The sequence below is a fragment of the Myotis davidii genome, unplaced genomic scaffold (genome assembly GCF_000327345.1).
Source record: "Myotis davidii unplaced genomic scaffold, ASM32734v1 scaffold534, whole genome shotgun sequence".
Taxonomy (NCBI): Eukaryota; Metazoa; Chordata; class Mammalia; order Chiroptera; family Vespertilionidae; genus Myotis; species Myotis davidii.
The window spans coordinates 4,605,470-4,621,574 of record NW_006286678.1 but is presented as its reverse complement, the minus strand read 5'-3'; the positions used below and the strand labels follow the sequence as shown (position 1 = coordinate 4,621,574).

General features: G+C 55.7%; 1 non-coding gene across 1 annotated transcript in view; it reads right to left on the bottom strand.

Moving 5' to 3' along the window:
• LOC102754605 overlaps positions 1-12,835 on the bottom strand; it is a 28,930-nt gene extending 16,095 nt beyond the window's left edge. The window contains exon 1 of the transcript XR_001512965.1: positions 12,737-12,835. This is a non-coding gene — a transcript (uncharacterized LOC102754605). The remainder of the gene's footprint in view (positions 1-12,736) is intronic.
• Positions 12,836-16,105: the final 3,270 nt, after the last annotated feature.

Here is a 16,105-nt window from a genome sequence, read left to right as displayed (position 1 = left end):
GGAGGGTGATGCATCCCATCTCTCCACTAGGGGGAGCCAGGGCGATTCTTCCTGGAGCAGAAATGCAGTTTGCAGGCCCCAGTCGGGCCTCATCCAGGGAATGTCAGAGTCCCCTGCAGGGCCCTCTGGGGTGGGAATGGATTGTCCCTGAGCTGTCCTCAGGGAGTCTGCCTGGGTCCTGTGTTGGCAGGATCTGCTCTCCAAGAGACGCTCGAAACAGCCCGAGGGCAGCTGTTGAGAGGTTGGTACATGGAGACCTGAAGTTCCACCAGGCTCATGCCAGGGTCCCAACAAGCAAACCAAAGGGCAGGTGAGAAGGAAAAGCACACGGGAATGAAGTTACCCCTGGCTCAAGGCCTTTGGTCTGAAGCAGGCAGGCTGGATGGCTTTTAGTTCTTTCCTGCACGTGTGTGTGTGTGTGTGTGTGTCTGTCTGTCTATGTCTGTGTGTGAATGTGTGTGTGTGTGTGTGAATGTGTGTCTATGTGTGTGAATGTGTGTCTGTCTATTTCTGTGTATGTGTGAATGTGTGTGTGTGTGTGTGTGTGTGTGTGTATGTGTGTGTGTGTGTGTGTGTCTGTGTATGTGTGTGTGTGTGTGTGTGTGTGTGTGTATGTGTGTGTGTGTGTGTGTGTCTCTATCTGTGTATGTGTGTATGTGTGTGTGTGTGTGTGTGTGTGTGTGTGTGTGTGTATGTGTATGTGTGGTGTTTACTTTCCCTCTTGGTCCACACGTTTTTCAGTGTGGCTTCCCCAGCCTTCAGGAGCATCTGCTCTGTGCTGGGGGTGGGGAGTGCTGTGGTGTAGTGGAGGCTCCGGCTCAGGGGCCCCCTCTGCTCCCCAGCCAGGAGCCAGGGGGTCTCTCTCATCTCCCCACGTATCTGAAAGCCAAAAGGACCCAGAAAGGTTCCCTTAAAACAGGCAAAGGAGGCAGGGCAGCCACGTAGGGGAGAGCAGGTTGCTCACCGCAGAAGGACCACCCGCTGTGGGCGTGTGAGATCCAGCCTGCTCTCCACTCACCAGCCCTGAGTCCTGGTGTGGGCTTCCTCCCCTCCTGGGGGGAAGGAGCAAGGTCCCAAGAAAGAGCCTGGGGAAACCTTAGGCAAGCCCGGTGGCCTCCCCTCTTTCTCCCACAATCGTTTCTTCACTTTGTGTCACATGTCAGGGGGGATGTAAGGATGGACACAGTGGATCCCCAAAGGCCGTCATAGCTGGGCCCACTGGGTTCTCATTTCTTTAGCCCTGAGGATGTGCTGGGCACGGGAAGAGGCACTGGCTGCCTGCAAGGTGGCATCGCCGGGCCTGTCACGGTCAGGGAGGACATGTGACTGGCTCTCGGGGGCCTGCATTTTCTCTTGTTGGAAGGGCTCTGGGGTGAGCAAGACTGGACTCTGTGACCCTGCGGGGGTGAGGCCTCAGCCGCTTCCTCTGTGAAGCAGGTTAACATCCACACTGGCGTGGTGGGGTTACTGCGAGAGCGGGCAGCTTGGGAAACGAAAGGCAGTCAGCACAGGGCCTGCCGACAGAAGTTCCCACTAGATGTCCGTTACTCGGGCCTCTTCCTCCCTCCCATTCTGGACGGCTCCATGGAAGACCATCAAGATGCCTTCACCATAACAATTCAGAGACTGAGGTCCAGAGGGGGGAGGTGACTTCCCCAAAGGCTAGTAAACCTGGAGGAAGACTGAGACCCAAAGGTGCTGAGTCCTGGTCCCAGGTGCCTGCCTGCACCACACACCTCTCAGCCTCCCCAGTTCTCCTTCACAGCTGGAGGGGTCCTGGGCATGGCCTCGGCAGCGATATCCCAGGTGTGCGGGAAGGAGAGCAGGGATGTGTTAAGGTCAACCCTGGAACACAAAGAAGGGGAGCCGGCAGGATTTGAACTTGCTCCTCATGGATGTGCATGTGGGAGAAGGCACCCCGGAGTTCCTGCGGGGACACTCTCAGAACCCACCGGCCACAGGATCCCTGGGCCCTAGCCAGGCCCTGAGTTGGAGGCCGCCCCTCCACCCCCACTGCCCCATTGCCTCAGTCCAGCCAGGGCTGGTGGGTCTGAGCCCCGGCCAGCCTCCCCCACCAGCCCACGCGCCCGCCTGCCTCCTCAGTCTGGCCAGCATGGTGGCAGGCCCTGCCTGCTCCCCGGGGAGGCTGCCGCCAGGCCTGATGGCGCTGACGGAGGGAGGGAGGCCGCCAAGCTGTCAGTCTGGAGGTGGCCCTCGGAGCCCCTCCTGGCTGGAGCGAGGAGGGTGGGCCGGTGCTGGAGCTGGGCTGTCAGGGCCTTCACAGAGACAAGGCCAGAGAGGCGCTGCCTGACAGCTCGCCCACCGAATTAGGACCATTTGCATGCTAATTTCCAGCGCTCTAACGGGCTGGCATGCTGGCTGGGTGTGTAGCGTGTACAGAGAGAGGCGCAGTGGCCTCCCCACCCGCGATGGAACAATGCTTGACTGATCTAGCTGCGTTAACGAGCAAATTATGGTAATTTTGTTATTACAAATGCATAGAAATTTCCAAAGCAGGCAGCCATTCAGGGCAGCTCCCTGCTCCTCCCCGCTCCTAAGTACGGAGCCCCCTGTTTGTACACAGGGGCCTGGCACCCGTGCCAGGGATGGAGATTTGCAGGGACCAGGCTTCCCTGGAGCTTCCCGGGGAGACCTAGGGTGAGCTGGCCACAGGCCAGAGCCTCCCTTCCGGTCAGCAAGCGAACCCTTGGCTCCTGCACCCCACACACCTCACCCTCTGCTGTCCCCCAGGAGTCCTGGGCCTAGAGATCCCACAAGCCCCCACATTCGAGCTGGTTCTTTCCATTCTGAGCAGGTAACATGGGCGATTCTCCTCAGAGATACTCCTGGGTCTTGCGAAATTCAATTATTTCTGTGCTCAGCACTCAGGAGGAGCTCAGGGACCGTCTGATGACTGACTGGATGAATGAGTGAAGGAAGAAGAGAGGGAGGAAAGGGGATGTGAATAAGGGAGGGAGGAGGAGACTACTAAAGAGGGAGAGTGGGAAGGAAGGAAGGAACGAACGAACGAACGAAGGGAGGAAGGGAGGCCAGAACTCATCTCACCAATGAGGACAATTAAGAGAGACACCACCCGGTCAGCTCACTGGTGGTGTAACTAATCCAAGACCTAACCAGAGGAGTTCACTTGGCCCCTGGCAACCCCCTCTGGAGTCTGTCATGGTCCACTGTCGAAATCACAATTTCTCCCAGCCTGTCTAGTGATCTTTTTGATTAAAAGTATGCTTTTGGAAGTGTGCTCTGGAATATACCCAGGCAGAAACTATTTCCAAGAATACGAGCTGTTCCCAGCAGCGAAGCGCGGGTAGTTCCAGGCACAGGGCCCGCTCAGAGCCCGGGCTCCGCAGTGGGAACCTGCTGGAAGCCAGTCCCCTCGCGGGTGGGGCCAGCAGCTCCCCGGGCCCCTCCGTGTGACCCATCGGCAGGCCTCCTGTGTGACGACAGGGATCTCAGGTTCGGGCTGGTGTTATTAACAGGTCAGGAAGCTGCCTCGAACCATTTTGGAAGTCAGCAGAGAATAAACCATCCGTTACAGAGAAGCACAGAGCCAGGGAAGGTCTGCTCCAGGTGGCGGAGGAAGGGAAGGTCTGCTCCCGGTGGCGGAGGAAGCCGGCGCCGGCCAGGCTCACAGACAGGAAGAGGAAGCAGAGACCTACACGCCAGCCGAAACTTTATAACCTCAGCCAGGACACGGCCAGATTTTTCTATTTGTCTGATTTTCTAATTGGGCCACAACTTCCAGAGGGAACCTGAACCCAGGGAAAGGAAACACTCGTTCCTTCTTGTCTAGCTGCCTGGCTCTGGGGAGAAGCAGAGTGCAGAGGACCTGGGCCTTAGCATGGCCTGTGGGTCCTGGCAGAACCTCTGGCAGGTGCTGGGTAGACTTGCCTGCATCCCAGGAGACGCCCTGCAGCTGGCCAGGTCCCAAGAAGCACACGAGAGAGCGGGTGGGGGGGGGTGGGGGGGGCGTTCGGGGGGAAGACACACGTTGATATTTCCCACTAGCCCAGAGGGGACAACAGGGCCGGCTGCCACCACAGCAAGAGCCTGGCTCTTCCTCTGACATGCCGTGTGACCTTGAACAAGTCCTTTCCTTGGCCTCATCCGTGCACTCCCAGGCTGAGTTCTAAACAGCGGTAGCGTCCAGCCCTGTCCACCCATGACGGAAGGAGGAATGGAGTCCCCCACAAGGTGCGAGTCAGAACAGACCCCTCTGCACACCACACAGAGGCACCCCAACCTAGGCCTTCAAGGCTTCTCCTTCAGGCAGACTCCCCCATTCCAAGAGCAAGGCCCTCAGCCTGGACGTCCGCCGAGTCACTGCCTTTGCTGCGGTCCCAGTCCCTGCCCTACATTCCCCCCAAAACATCCTGGTGCTGTGTGTGGCCCAGGTCTGGTCTCCAGCTTTCGATGCCCCTGCAGCCATTTTTTTTTTGGGGGGGGTCTCTGGCTCCTTGTCAGGAGTTCTCTTTCCAGGAAGTCCCCACCCAAAGTGTTCCCAGAAAGTCTGCCTGTTCACAAAGCCCTGATGGGAAGAGAGTTCCAGGAACCGTGGGGATTTGCTTCCATGTGACTCCTCTGTACAGACCCGGTGCCTCGGGCCTCCGAGCCGCCCGTGCTGCCGCTTCTCCTCCGTCACACAGAGAAAGCCACCCCTAATGTTACACGGTGCTTCTGAGAGTCAAGCTCCAACCTGGCAAAGCCCTCCCCTCGCCATCCGCATCCGACCACTGGCCGGCTGTGTGCCCGTCACCAAGTCACGCTTCCTACGCCTCGGTTTTCATCTCTGTGAAGTGGGCCGAACGGCCGTGCCCTCCTACCACTGCAGGGGGCACCCTCCGAGCTCACACCGCAGAGGCCTGCACGCAGCGGAGATCTGTCCAGACGGGGGTCCCTACTCTTCGCATCGTTGTGGACAAGCTCTCAGAATGGCCGTGACTGTCGAGCACCCTGCTCGGCAGGACCGTGCCCAAGGCACCCGTGACCTGAGCAGGCTCTTTAGACAAAGGGACATGAGAGCACAGCTGTCCTTGTAAATCTCCCTTTCCTCCCTCTTTTATCCCTCTTGCTCCTTTCGACTCCACTCCTTCCCTCTTCCTTTCTCTCTTTTTTCCACCCTGGATCTAAGTCTCCCCGATCCGGGTCCTTTATTTGTGCCGTTGCACATAGACTCCTTATAAAGAAAATTCATTTGTTCAGGGTCACCGCGTGGTTTTTCATTAAAAACAAATTACCCGCATTCAGGGAGGACATCTGGGCTGCGCGGGTCCCATTAATGACTATATTTCCAGCCTCCCGGCCCGGTTGGGCTCCCCTTGCCTGTCACCCTGCGTTCCTGGCCCCGGGAGGACAATGAGAATGACAGTCAAGTGAAAGGGAAAACATGAGGGATGAGGGCGAGAGGCGAGTCCCCCGAGAGGGGAAGGAGGGAAAAGTGAAAAAAATAAATAACTCAAACAGAGGGTAACAAGGGCCATTGTCTCGGCGTCTTCCAGAGGAGCCAGAGCAAATATTGGAGGAGCGAGCGGGGGCGTGGAAGTCGGCTGAAGCCTGTTTATTACGCAGCTGGACTCTGGGCCTCAGCTCTGCACTGGACAGGGTCGCGAGGGGCAAGCTCACATTCAAATAAACGCCACCTACATGCATTGAGCGCCTACTGTTTGCAGGACCTGGGCAGGACCAGGACCTGCAGGGCACTGTCTCCTCCCAGGGCCCTAACCAGGAATCGACCCCACAGCCAGGCAGAAAGGCCTCCCAGCAGTCTTGGAAGACCCTCTGGCAAGAAGTGGTACCCGGAAGCAATGCAGAAAGATTCCCCAAGCCCCGGGGGCTTGGGGTCAGGCTGCTCTGCCACTTTCTGTGTGGCCGGTGCTGGGGCCAGCGCCCCTGCAGCTGCTCTGTAAAGCGGTGCACACCTGGGCTGCAGCCCTTGGCCAGTCCTGAGGGTTTAGCTCCTGGAAGCTGACTGGCCGTCAGGACTTAGGGCCCAGTGCCCAGCAAGGCCACCCGTTCTCCTCAGGACACCCACACTCCTCTGTGCCCCAGGCCAACCTGCCCCCACTTCGCTGCCCTCGTCACAGCCCAGACTTGCAGGGAACCCGAAACCATTTGCTGCCCACTTAGAACAGAGGTGGCAGGGAGCCCTCCAGTCCAGCCCGGAGGTGACACCAGCAGGCAGGGAAGTCACAGCCTGAGAAGCCCTTGAATGGCAGGACCAGAAGGCCCCCCACAGAGCATCCAATCCAATCTCCCCGAGCTCCCGCCTCCTGTTTTGAGAGCGAGCAGGAGGTTCCAAGGCCATGTTCCCCGGTAACGCTGGAATGTTCGCTGGAATTAGAACCCAGGTCTCCTAAACTCCAGTGGAACCGTCATGCTTCCAGCATGCTTTCCATCTCGAAGTTGTTGCTTTTGCAACTGTTTTCTTCCCGATGCAGCAAACGTCTCATCTGAGTCTCTCCAGTCCCAGAGTCACTTCAACGCAGGGTTCCCGGAGCCGGTCACAGAAACTGTCCAGATCAGACCCTTCCAGGCCCTTGTGCTCCATCCTGTGAGGCACAGCAGCCTCACCTCTGACCCCATCCGGATCCGCAGGCAGAGCCTGCCACCTGTCAAGGCTGGTTTGTGCCGCCTCAGGCCCCAGAGGTTTCCAGGGGTTGAGGCATCGGTGCTGGAGGAGGCCCAGCCTGCCCTTCCTGTTCGTCCCTGTCACCTTCCCAAGGCTTTGGTCATACCCTGATGCCCACGCAAGGTTGATTTTTATGTTTCCCCAATTAGACTGTGAGCTCCCTGAGGGCAGGAGCTGAGTCTATAACACTGCTCCTAGCTCAGAACTGGCACCCAGGGTCTCTAAGAAAATGTTTGAAGGATGAATGAATGAACAAATGAACACAAGTAGAAAGTCATCATGATTTCTCTGACATTTTGTAGGTAGAAATCCTGGGGTCAATTCCACGCTCCTGGTGTGGCAGAGTGACTGGAGGCCACTAGAGGGCAGCAAAGAGTCAGAAACGATCAACAGGTAGCCGACCCCTGCACTATCTGTGGTCCACCCGCCCAAGCAGGCTCAGAGGGCAGAAATGACAAGTCAGATCACACATTGAGGTTCTGGCTGAGCTCCACCACAATCCAGGCTCTGGCTTCCCAGCCTGGGCGCTGAGGCCCCAGCCCCGAAGCCTGCATGCTCAAAGTCAGGAGGGGCTAAAGGTGGACAAAAGAAACCCACATCTCCTTCCCTGCAGACCTCCGTGCCCTCCCTGCCTCACAGGCCTGGGGCCTCAGTTGCTGCAGGCAAGGCAGGCTCAGAGAGGTCTTGCAGCTTGTGCAGTCACACAGCTAAGCAGTGGTGAAGCCACACGCCTCTCACGGCACCCCTCTCCCCCCCCGCCACTTCTCCTGGGGCAACTCCACGGCTCCCCCTCTCTCCGGGCCAGGCCCTGCCCCTGCACTCTTGACCTGCTTTGCCACTTGTCTGCAGAGGGGCCTTGCCTGGATGTCTGCTTGGCCTCTGAAAGTTGACAAGTCCAAAACCTAATCATGCTGGCCACCAGCCTCCTCCTCAATCAAGCCCCTTCCCGCCAACCCCATTCACCCAGCCTGGGCTGGCGGCCATGCCCACCCCCCACCCCCCGGGACCCCCCACCACCGCCCTTCCCGCCAACCCCATTCACCCAGCCTGGGCTGGCGGCCATGCCCACCCCCCCCCCCCGTGAACCCACTCCACCACTGGGCTCACCCCCTGCCTCCTCTTCAGATGGCCAAGGACACCTGCCACAGCCTAGCTTAGAGGCCCCCCTTCTCCAAGAGACCTTTCTCAATCGGACCAACCCCAGGTGCCTCTCCGTTTCCCAGACCTGCAGCATTCAGCATCTGCCCCACTCCTGCCTGGCAACACTCTTGTGGGTTCTCTAATTGCTGCTCCCGCTGATCCATGGGGTATGAGCTCTGCTGGGCATCTCTCAATTTAATGCCAACTCGGCCAGGCCAGCTTTAGGCAGGCCAGCTAGGCTTGTCTTCTCACCACTGCACCCAGCTCAGTCCCCTCTATAAACAAGCAGCAGCAGCATGATAAAGAACACCTATATGGCACTTGATATGTGCCAGGCAAAGTTCTAAGGCTTTTTACACATATGACCGCATTTCATGCTCACTCTTATTACCATCATCCCCATTTCATTGATGAGGAGGAAACGAGGGCACAGAGAAGTTACATCACAGGCCCCAAGTCACACAGCTAGTGAGAAGCAGGTCGGTGACTCAGAACCAGGCACAGCCCTTGCCTGTTTCACCAGGCCGCTGCCCAGCATCCTCGCTGCATGTGCCAGCATTGGGCCGAGCTCTCACTGCAGCCCAGCCCAAAGCCCCCCTTCTTATTTCAGCGGGGCCAGGCACTCAGCCAGGAACTGCGGCACAGCGGTGAACAGACAGACACAGCCTGTGACTGTGCAACCCTGTGGACTGCACAGACCTGAGGGGAAGGCCCGCAAGGAAGGAGTCAAGCACTGATTAAATTCCTTCCATTGTGCTCAGAATCACGAGTGAAAAGAACAGGACGCTTTAAGAGAGGAGTTGGGGGCTGGGTGGCTGGCTTGGACGGTGTGGTAGGCAGAGTAACAGCCCCCCACCTCAGACGTCTACGTCCTAACCCTGGGACCTGTGAGCATGGCAGGTTTTGTGGCAAAGGGGAATTAAGGTTACTAATTAGCGGACCTGGAGATAAGGGGAGTACCCTGGGTTATCCAGGTGGGTCCAATAAAACCCCAAGGAGCCTTATGAGTGCAAGAGGCGGGCAGGAGAGAGAACCCGCGCGGTGGCGTGAGGATAAAGACTCGGCCCCATGTTGCCAGCTCTGCAGATGACGATGAAGACGGGCCCGCGAACAAGGGATCTGGGCAGTATGTACATGCTGGAGAAGGAACGGCTCTCCTCTGCAGAATGAGCACAGCCCTGCCTGCCCCTGGGCCTCAGCCTGGGAGAGCCTGGCCTCCAGAACTGAGAGGTGGCGGATTTATCTTGTTTTAAGTCACTTGTTTGCAGTAACTCACTTCAGCAGCGATAGGAAACGAATACATTTGGGGTCAAAGGGAAGACCCCTCTGAGGAGGTGAAACCCACAGGGATGAGAAGGGGCAGGGCAGGCTGGGCCAGTCACGTGGGAGCAGCGGGGCGGGGACGCGCCCTGGAAGCAGAGGGAATCACACCCGTCTCTCCTTCCTCCTGCCAGGGTGCAGCTGGCCTGTCTCTGCTCGCCTCTTGCTGCTGTTCCAGACCCCCTCACTGGCCCAAGCTCCTGCTCTACCCTCACCCTCACCTACTACTGTCAAGAAAATAAGAGCTGTCAATTAACTGAGAAATTTAATTGAAAGGCACCTACAAATGATGTGTCCCAATCCATGGCAAGTAGAGTGCCAGGACTGGAAGGACCCACCATACTCCTAGGGCAGTGATGGCGAACCTTTTGAGCTCGGCGTGTCAGCATTTTGAAAAACCCTAACGTAACTCTGGTGCCGTGTCACATATAGAAATTTTTTGATATTTGCAACCACAGTAAAACAAAGACTTATATTTTTGATATTTATTTTATATATCTAAATGCCATTGAACCAAGAAAAATCAACCAGAAAAATGAGTTCACGTGTCACCTCTGACACGCATGTCATAGGTTTGCCATCACTGTCCGAGAACCTGCCGTCAAATAGCATCTTGTCTGTTGCAGCCCTGGGGGGCCTCCCTCCCTTAGCAAAAGGACCTACTATGTGCTAAGGTCCATGAATAGTGCAGAAAACAAAGCAGAGGGCCTGGTCCTCAATGAGGTCGCCTCCCAGTGGCATAGCGAGCGGGCCACGAACACAGTGGGCCGTGTGGCACAACAAAGCCAAGTGCAAGGCTCTGCCCCCAGAGGACGCCACGCCAGAGGCTTCACGGGGCGGGTAAGATGCACGTTCAGGCCCGAAGAGTGACCCTGGATCCGAACGGGCCGTAGTAGGAAGTGGTCCAAGCTGAGGGCACAGAATCAAGAGGGACACTGACCGGGAGGCGTGAGTCGCGCTGGGAACCAGGAGCGGTCAGGGCTGGGGACAGGCTGGGAGAGGAGGCCGGAAAGGCAAGCTGAGGCCCGACCATGGAGATGCCTGAATGGCCGGCCAAGGACCCGCTCTGCTAAAGGCGGGCCATCTTAGCTGTGAGCCAAACCTGGGGCAGTTCCTGCAAAGACCGTGCGTAAGAGCCCGCAATGTCCCTGAAGCCGTCCAAGAGGCACATTTGGAAATCATGTTGGAGACTGTCCCAAAGCCGTGACAGCGATTTGGACACTGAGGAACAGGAACCAAGGACCGTGCCCACCGCGTATGGATTCCCGGCCCTGACAGTGCTGGGGTATGTGAGAAGAGAAACCAAGAAAAGGAGAAAAGAGAAAGGGAGGGGAGAGGCACGCACAAGAGTACACTGTGTACTTGCCCTGCCTCTGCTTTGGAAACAGAGTCTCAGGGGACCACGCCCGGGGCCAACCCTGTGGCAGCCCCTGCCTACCTGCGTCCACCATAAATGGGCAAGGAGCTGCCATCAGCTCCCACCGGGCACGGCCAGGCCCATGGCCAGGTGTATTTTGCGCCTGGTAATTAGGGCTGGAGTAACGATGGGGGCCGGAGGGCAGGCTCTGTTTGGGTAAACTCGGGAAAGTTCGGCTGCTCTCTGAACGTGGCCTCTTTGGGGTTGGCAGTGGGGAGGCAGCAGGGCAGCTGGTGGCCTCAGCTGCCAATATGCTGCTGCCTACCCTCTGGCAGCACAGACCCAGGCAGGAGTGCTGAACTGACCAGCAAAGACCCAGACACAAGCCATGCAGCCTTGGAAAACTCCCCACCTGCTCTGAGCCTCGGCTTCTCCTGTTGGAAAACGGGGGCTACACTCCAGACCGGCCCACCTCGCAGGGTGGCAACATCCGAGGGCTCCCAGGAAAGCACTTTGCATTCATTCAGATGCTGCATAAATTCGAGGGGCCATTAATGGAGATGACTTGGGATCCATCTCCTGAGGCTGCTCCAGCTTGCTCACAGTTGGGAAGAGTGGGGATGGGGGTGTCCCGCCACCTGTTTGCCTTATGCCTGCTAGTTCCCTGCCCTCTGCACGGGCCCATCCTGGTAGCAGAAAAGGCAAAGGCTTTGTAGGTGTGACCTTGGCAGGCCTCTCGGCATTGGCACGGCCCAGGGCGAGAGTACGCACGGAGGCCACTTCCCATATGTCTCATATTTGAAAGCCATAAATCAAGCTAACAAACCGTTAAATGAAACATGCTCCGTCCTCCTACCTTGTTAAACACATCTTTGTAATAACCTGGAAAGCAGGAGTGAATTTAGAATTCCCGGACCCCTGGGCATCTGTGCCAGGACCTGGCTGCGTGGGAGAGCCACCTGAGCTAGGATCTGCCCTGCTTCCCTTCCCTTCCCCAAACCCACTTACACCCAAGCTCTGTCCACACCCCCCGCGAAGAGCCAGTCCTCAGCCCCGGGGTGCACATGCCTGTGATGTAAGTCAGGGAAGATGCTGGAAGAGTCTGGTGGTATCTGGACAGGACCCTAGGGTGGGCTAGAAGGAGGGGCTCAGGTACCAGGTGGACAGATCTCCTTGGCCCTGAAGATGGCCAATCGGGGGGTGGGGCCTATGGGGCCAGAGTAGGTCCCTCATGCCTGGGTCTAAGGGGGGTTCACACTGTTCAGACTCCTACTTGCTGGTTGACTTGGACCCGTCCCAACTCCTTTCTGGGCTCAATTTCCTCAGCAAGAAAGCAGGTGAATGATCCACCCGCCTGCTTCTCAGAGCTGTTGTGAGGCTCCACAGAGAAGTCCCTGGGGTTGGAAGGGGAGAAATAACCAGCTGGCTTTCCACACGCCCGAGAGATCAGCAGTGTGTGCGGGGAGAGGAGCGCCGCTGGAGCCCCCCAGCACGGAATAAGTCGTGTGGCCCCGTAAATGATTCAAAACAAGGGACCACACGAGCCCTTAAAAGAAGTGTAACAACCCTTCAACCTGACTTTCCCCTGATCATGTCTTTAAGCATCTTTTAAAAAACGAATACTTGGGGTACCCCTGCCGTGCTCATGCCCTTCGCACGCGGATAGCGCCATGTGCTGTGTTGTGCATGGAAGGGCGCGTGGTGGCCTCCCTTCCACTGTCTTGAAAGAAACTGACAGGCTGCCAGCCCGAGGGGAGCAGGTTTCAAGGGCCACAGGGTGTTCAGTTTAGAGTCAAGTGACAAACCCACCAGACAGCTTCCTGTCTGTCCTGAGCACATGGTCCTCAGTTCCAAAGCGTGAGGCCACGGGGAGCTCCTCAGGGGTTCTCCCTGTGCTCATGTCACATGGAGCGGGTGGGGAAGGGAGATGGGAGGAGAGGATGGGGGAGGGCCCTCACTCCCCAGGCTGGGAGGCCTGCGACCAGGTCCCGCACCCCTCTGTGTTCAGACTTCCCAGGTGGCCAATGAGGACTGTTTGAGTGACAGCCAATAGCCCCCCTCTCTCTGAGGTCCCCCCGGGTGCCGCCACTGGCTGGTCCCGGCCCCACGGCAGGCCCGGCTGCAGAGGAAGCCGAAAGTGCAGACCTCTGCCTGATTTATTCAGGTCCACTTCTCAGAAGCATAGAGGTCACCAGGGCTGCTCGGGGAGATGCCCCCCCCTCCCGAAACCCCATCCGCCGCCTGCTGTGGAGACGCCAACAATGCAAACTCACCAGGCACCATCCCTGTCAGCGTCGGTGCCGAGTAGCTGCCCTGTCCGGCGGGGGGGACGTGCGGAGGGTACCCGGGGAGGGTCGTGCTCGCCAAGTCTCGGCCTGAGGAATCAAAGCAACAAATCACAGGGTGAGTGTCTCCGCGGCCAGCTGCTCATGTCCACCGCTCCCCGGACATCTGCACATTTGTCACGTCTGGACGCTGAGCACCAACATGCCCCCAGCTCCTCACGTTACTCGCATGGAAACACACATGCACACGTACCCACACACACACACACACACACACACACGCACGTGCACACCTCCAGCCACCCTGGCTCCACACAGCAGGAACAGGTGGCTCTGCTGTGTCCCTGGGAACTGGAGCTCCAGCCGGCTCACCATTTGGAAATGCCCCCAGTAGGACTTGGGCCTCAGCACCCACCGCCACCCCTTTGCTCTGTTGTGCCCTCTGCGTGAAGCACCCTCTGCTCCTGCTGCACTGGCCCAACATCACCACCTGCAGAGACCAGCTCAGACGCCTCCCTCTGCCTCAAACCCCCACAGCTCTGGTCCTCACTGAATTCTTCTGCCTTCAGCTAGAGCCAGTCACTCATTCAGTGAAGGCACAGGAGCACCTCCTGATACCAGATACTGTGCTGGGCACTGGGACCGGGAGGCAGACGCTGGCAAGAGCGTGTCCCTGCAGGCTGCCAGGTTCTGGAGAGCAGGGTGAGTCCTCATTCATCACCCACACCTCCTGCCTCCATGCTATTAATGACAACGACAAGCCAAAATGCTAACATGGAAACTACAAGACACCAGGTCTGTTCTTAGTATTTTAAATTATTAACTCAATTAACCCCCAAGAACTCTATGAGGTAAGGCACTGATACCACCCCATTTTACAGGGTATGAGACATTGGAAGGTCAAAGTCCACATGGTTAGCCACTCCATTCCACTGCCTTGCATGTGCACCTGGCCCTGCCTCTGACCCCATGTCCAGAGGCTCCACGTGTCTCAGCTGGGACACCCAGGCTGCGCCTTGCCTTCCAGCCACACAGTCACCACTGCTCACTGGCTCCATCACACAGAATGAAGTTCAACTGCACAGCTTCCGTGGATATGTGTGTTGGGATGAGAGCCAGGAGCACATCAGAGGAAGCTATATCTGCCCCCTGGGGGACAGAGGGTGTTGTCCTGATAAGAGATGGCTGGTGCATGGGAGCTCGCCTGGCTGCCTGAGATGGATGAGAGGGTCCTGAGAGAGGAAGGTCATGCCTAGAGACACTCAGCTGATTTGAGGCAAGGCTGGTACTGGAATCCAGCTCTCCGGCTCCTGGGATGGGGTTCTTTCTTCAACGGGGACTGAACCCCAATAGTTTCTGCCTCTGTTACACATGCTTTAAAACCTTGATTCCAAAAGCAAGGGATTGAAAAATCAGTGCCTCACTGAAGCCTCGCGCAACTCAAGAAGCCAGCTAAAAAAGCAATAACGTGAGCCTAAGGAAAGGAGGAGGAAGAAATGGATCAGGAAAAAGCAGAAAATAACAAATTAGGAAACAGAAAAGCAGACGTAACAATAAATACAACCAAGAATTGTTATTTGAAAAGACCAATAAGATAGATGAACCAAGGAATAAGGAGAAGATACAACCAGAGACATGGAAGAGATGATGCTAAAAACCATTTGGAAATGCATGGCTGCTCCGCACTAACAAATGTGGAAATCTCAACTCATGTAGAATTTTCTAGAAAAACATGAATTATCAAAATTAACTCAAGAAGAGGTAGAAAATATGAATAGCCTAATAACCTTAGAAGAAACATTAAAAGTTTTTTAAAATTATTTTAAAAAATAAGATGCCTCAGTCATTTAGCTTCTTGAACAAGTTTTTTGGTTTTGTTTTGAGCAAGATCTTTTTTTTAAGTTTTATTTTATTGTTTAAAGTATTACATATCTTCAAGGGACACATATTTCTGTTACTAAACTGTTCAATTATTAATATATATGCAAAAAAATCAATATCACTGATCAAGTAATATTAGAAAAAGAATACTATACCATGACCAAAAAAGGCTTAATTTGGGTATACAAGGATGATCGATATGAAAGCATTGGTTGGGAAAGCATATTAATGTATCAAAGGAGGAGAAACATGTGATTATGTCAAAGCTATGGAAAAGGCATTGGCTGAAACTCAATACTAATTCCTCACAATACCTCTTAGTAAATAAGAATTGGAGTATACTGCTTTGATCTGATATTGATCTTAAATCTAGAGTCAACAGCATACCTAACTGGTGAAATACTTGAAGCCTTCTTAGTAAAGTCAAGAACATGTTAAGGAAACCTGTCGTTACTGAAAACTGTTCAGAAAGTTTAGTCAGTACAAGAAGGCAAGATAGAGACATAAACATTGTGGGGTGGGGAACAGCAAAATTATGAATCGTTGGCTATACCTTCCATCTGGAAAATCACAAGCAAATCAGCTCATCTACGGGAACCAATAAAAAGGTTTGCTGAGACAGCCAGGTCATGGGTGCCTAGAATCAACACCGTTCTGGATTCACCAGCTCCCTGCTGCCTATTCAATTCGGTATAGATTTTTCAGTTTGGCTTCTAAGGCCCTCCTCAACCCGTGTCCCCGACCTGTGACCTTTCCAGCCTCATCAGCTCTGACTTCCCCAGCCATTCCCCAAACTGCCCCGTACTTCTTTCCTGCCCCCACGCCCTTGCTCATGCTGCTCATTCCTACCTGCTCTTCCTGCGTTCCCATCAACTAGGCCTTCATCCAGCCTTCAGATGCCACCAAGAGCCAGCTCCTCTGAAGTTTTTCAAGGCCCTTTAAGTATTTGCCTCTTCTGAAGGCCTCCCTGCCCTCCACCCCAATCCTCCCAGGGCAAAGGGGGCAGCATCACTAACAGATGGAGGTGATGAAGTCAGTAACGATAAGACGGCACTGACTAGTCCCAGACACGCTTACTCTTTTCTACACACTAACGCACGTTATCACCCTAACCACTCCATGAGGGCTGAACAATGATCACGCCCACTTTATAAGAAAGGGAGCTGCGGAAGAGGTTAAGGAACTTGCCTAAGGTCACACGGCTGGTAGGAAAATGAGCGGAGATTTGATCCCAGGTTGGGGAGCTCCAGCCTGAGCTTTTGGGTGGGGGTAAGGGGTGGAGGCGGGTGGGAGAAAAGTCAATGAAGAGGGCTGAGAAGTAGAGGTTAGCAACTGGAAAGGGTGGGCAGGTTAAAGCAGGAGAGAGGGTGTGGTGGAAGACGGGCTATCAGAAGGTGGGTGGGTGTCCATGTCTGTTTGGGAACAAATGCATCAATATTAACCCCTTGAGTGCCGAGGAGCTCCTATCTTTCACCA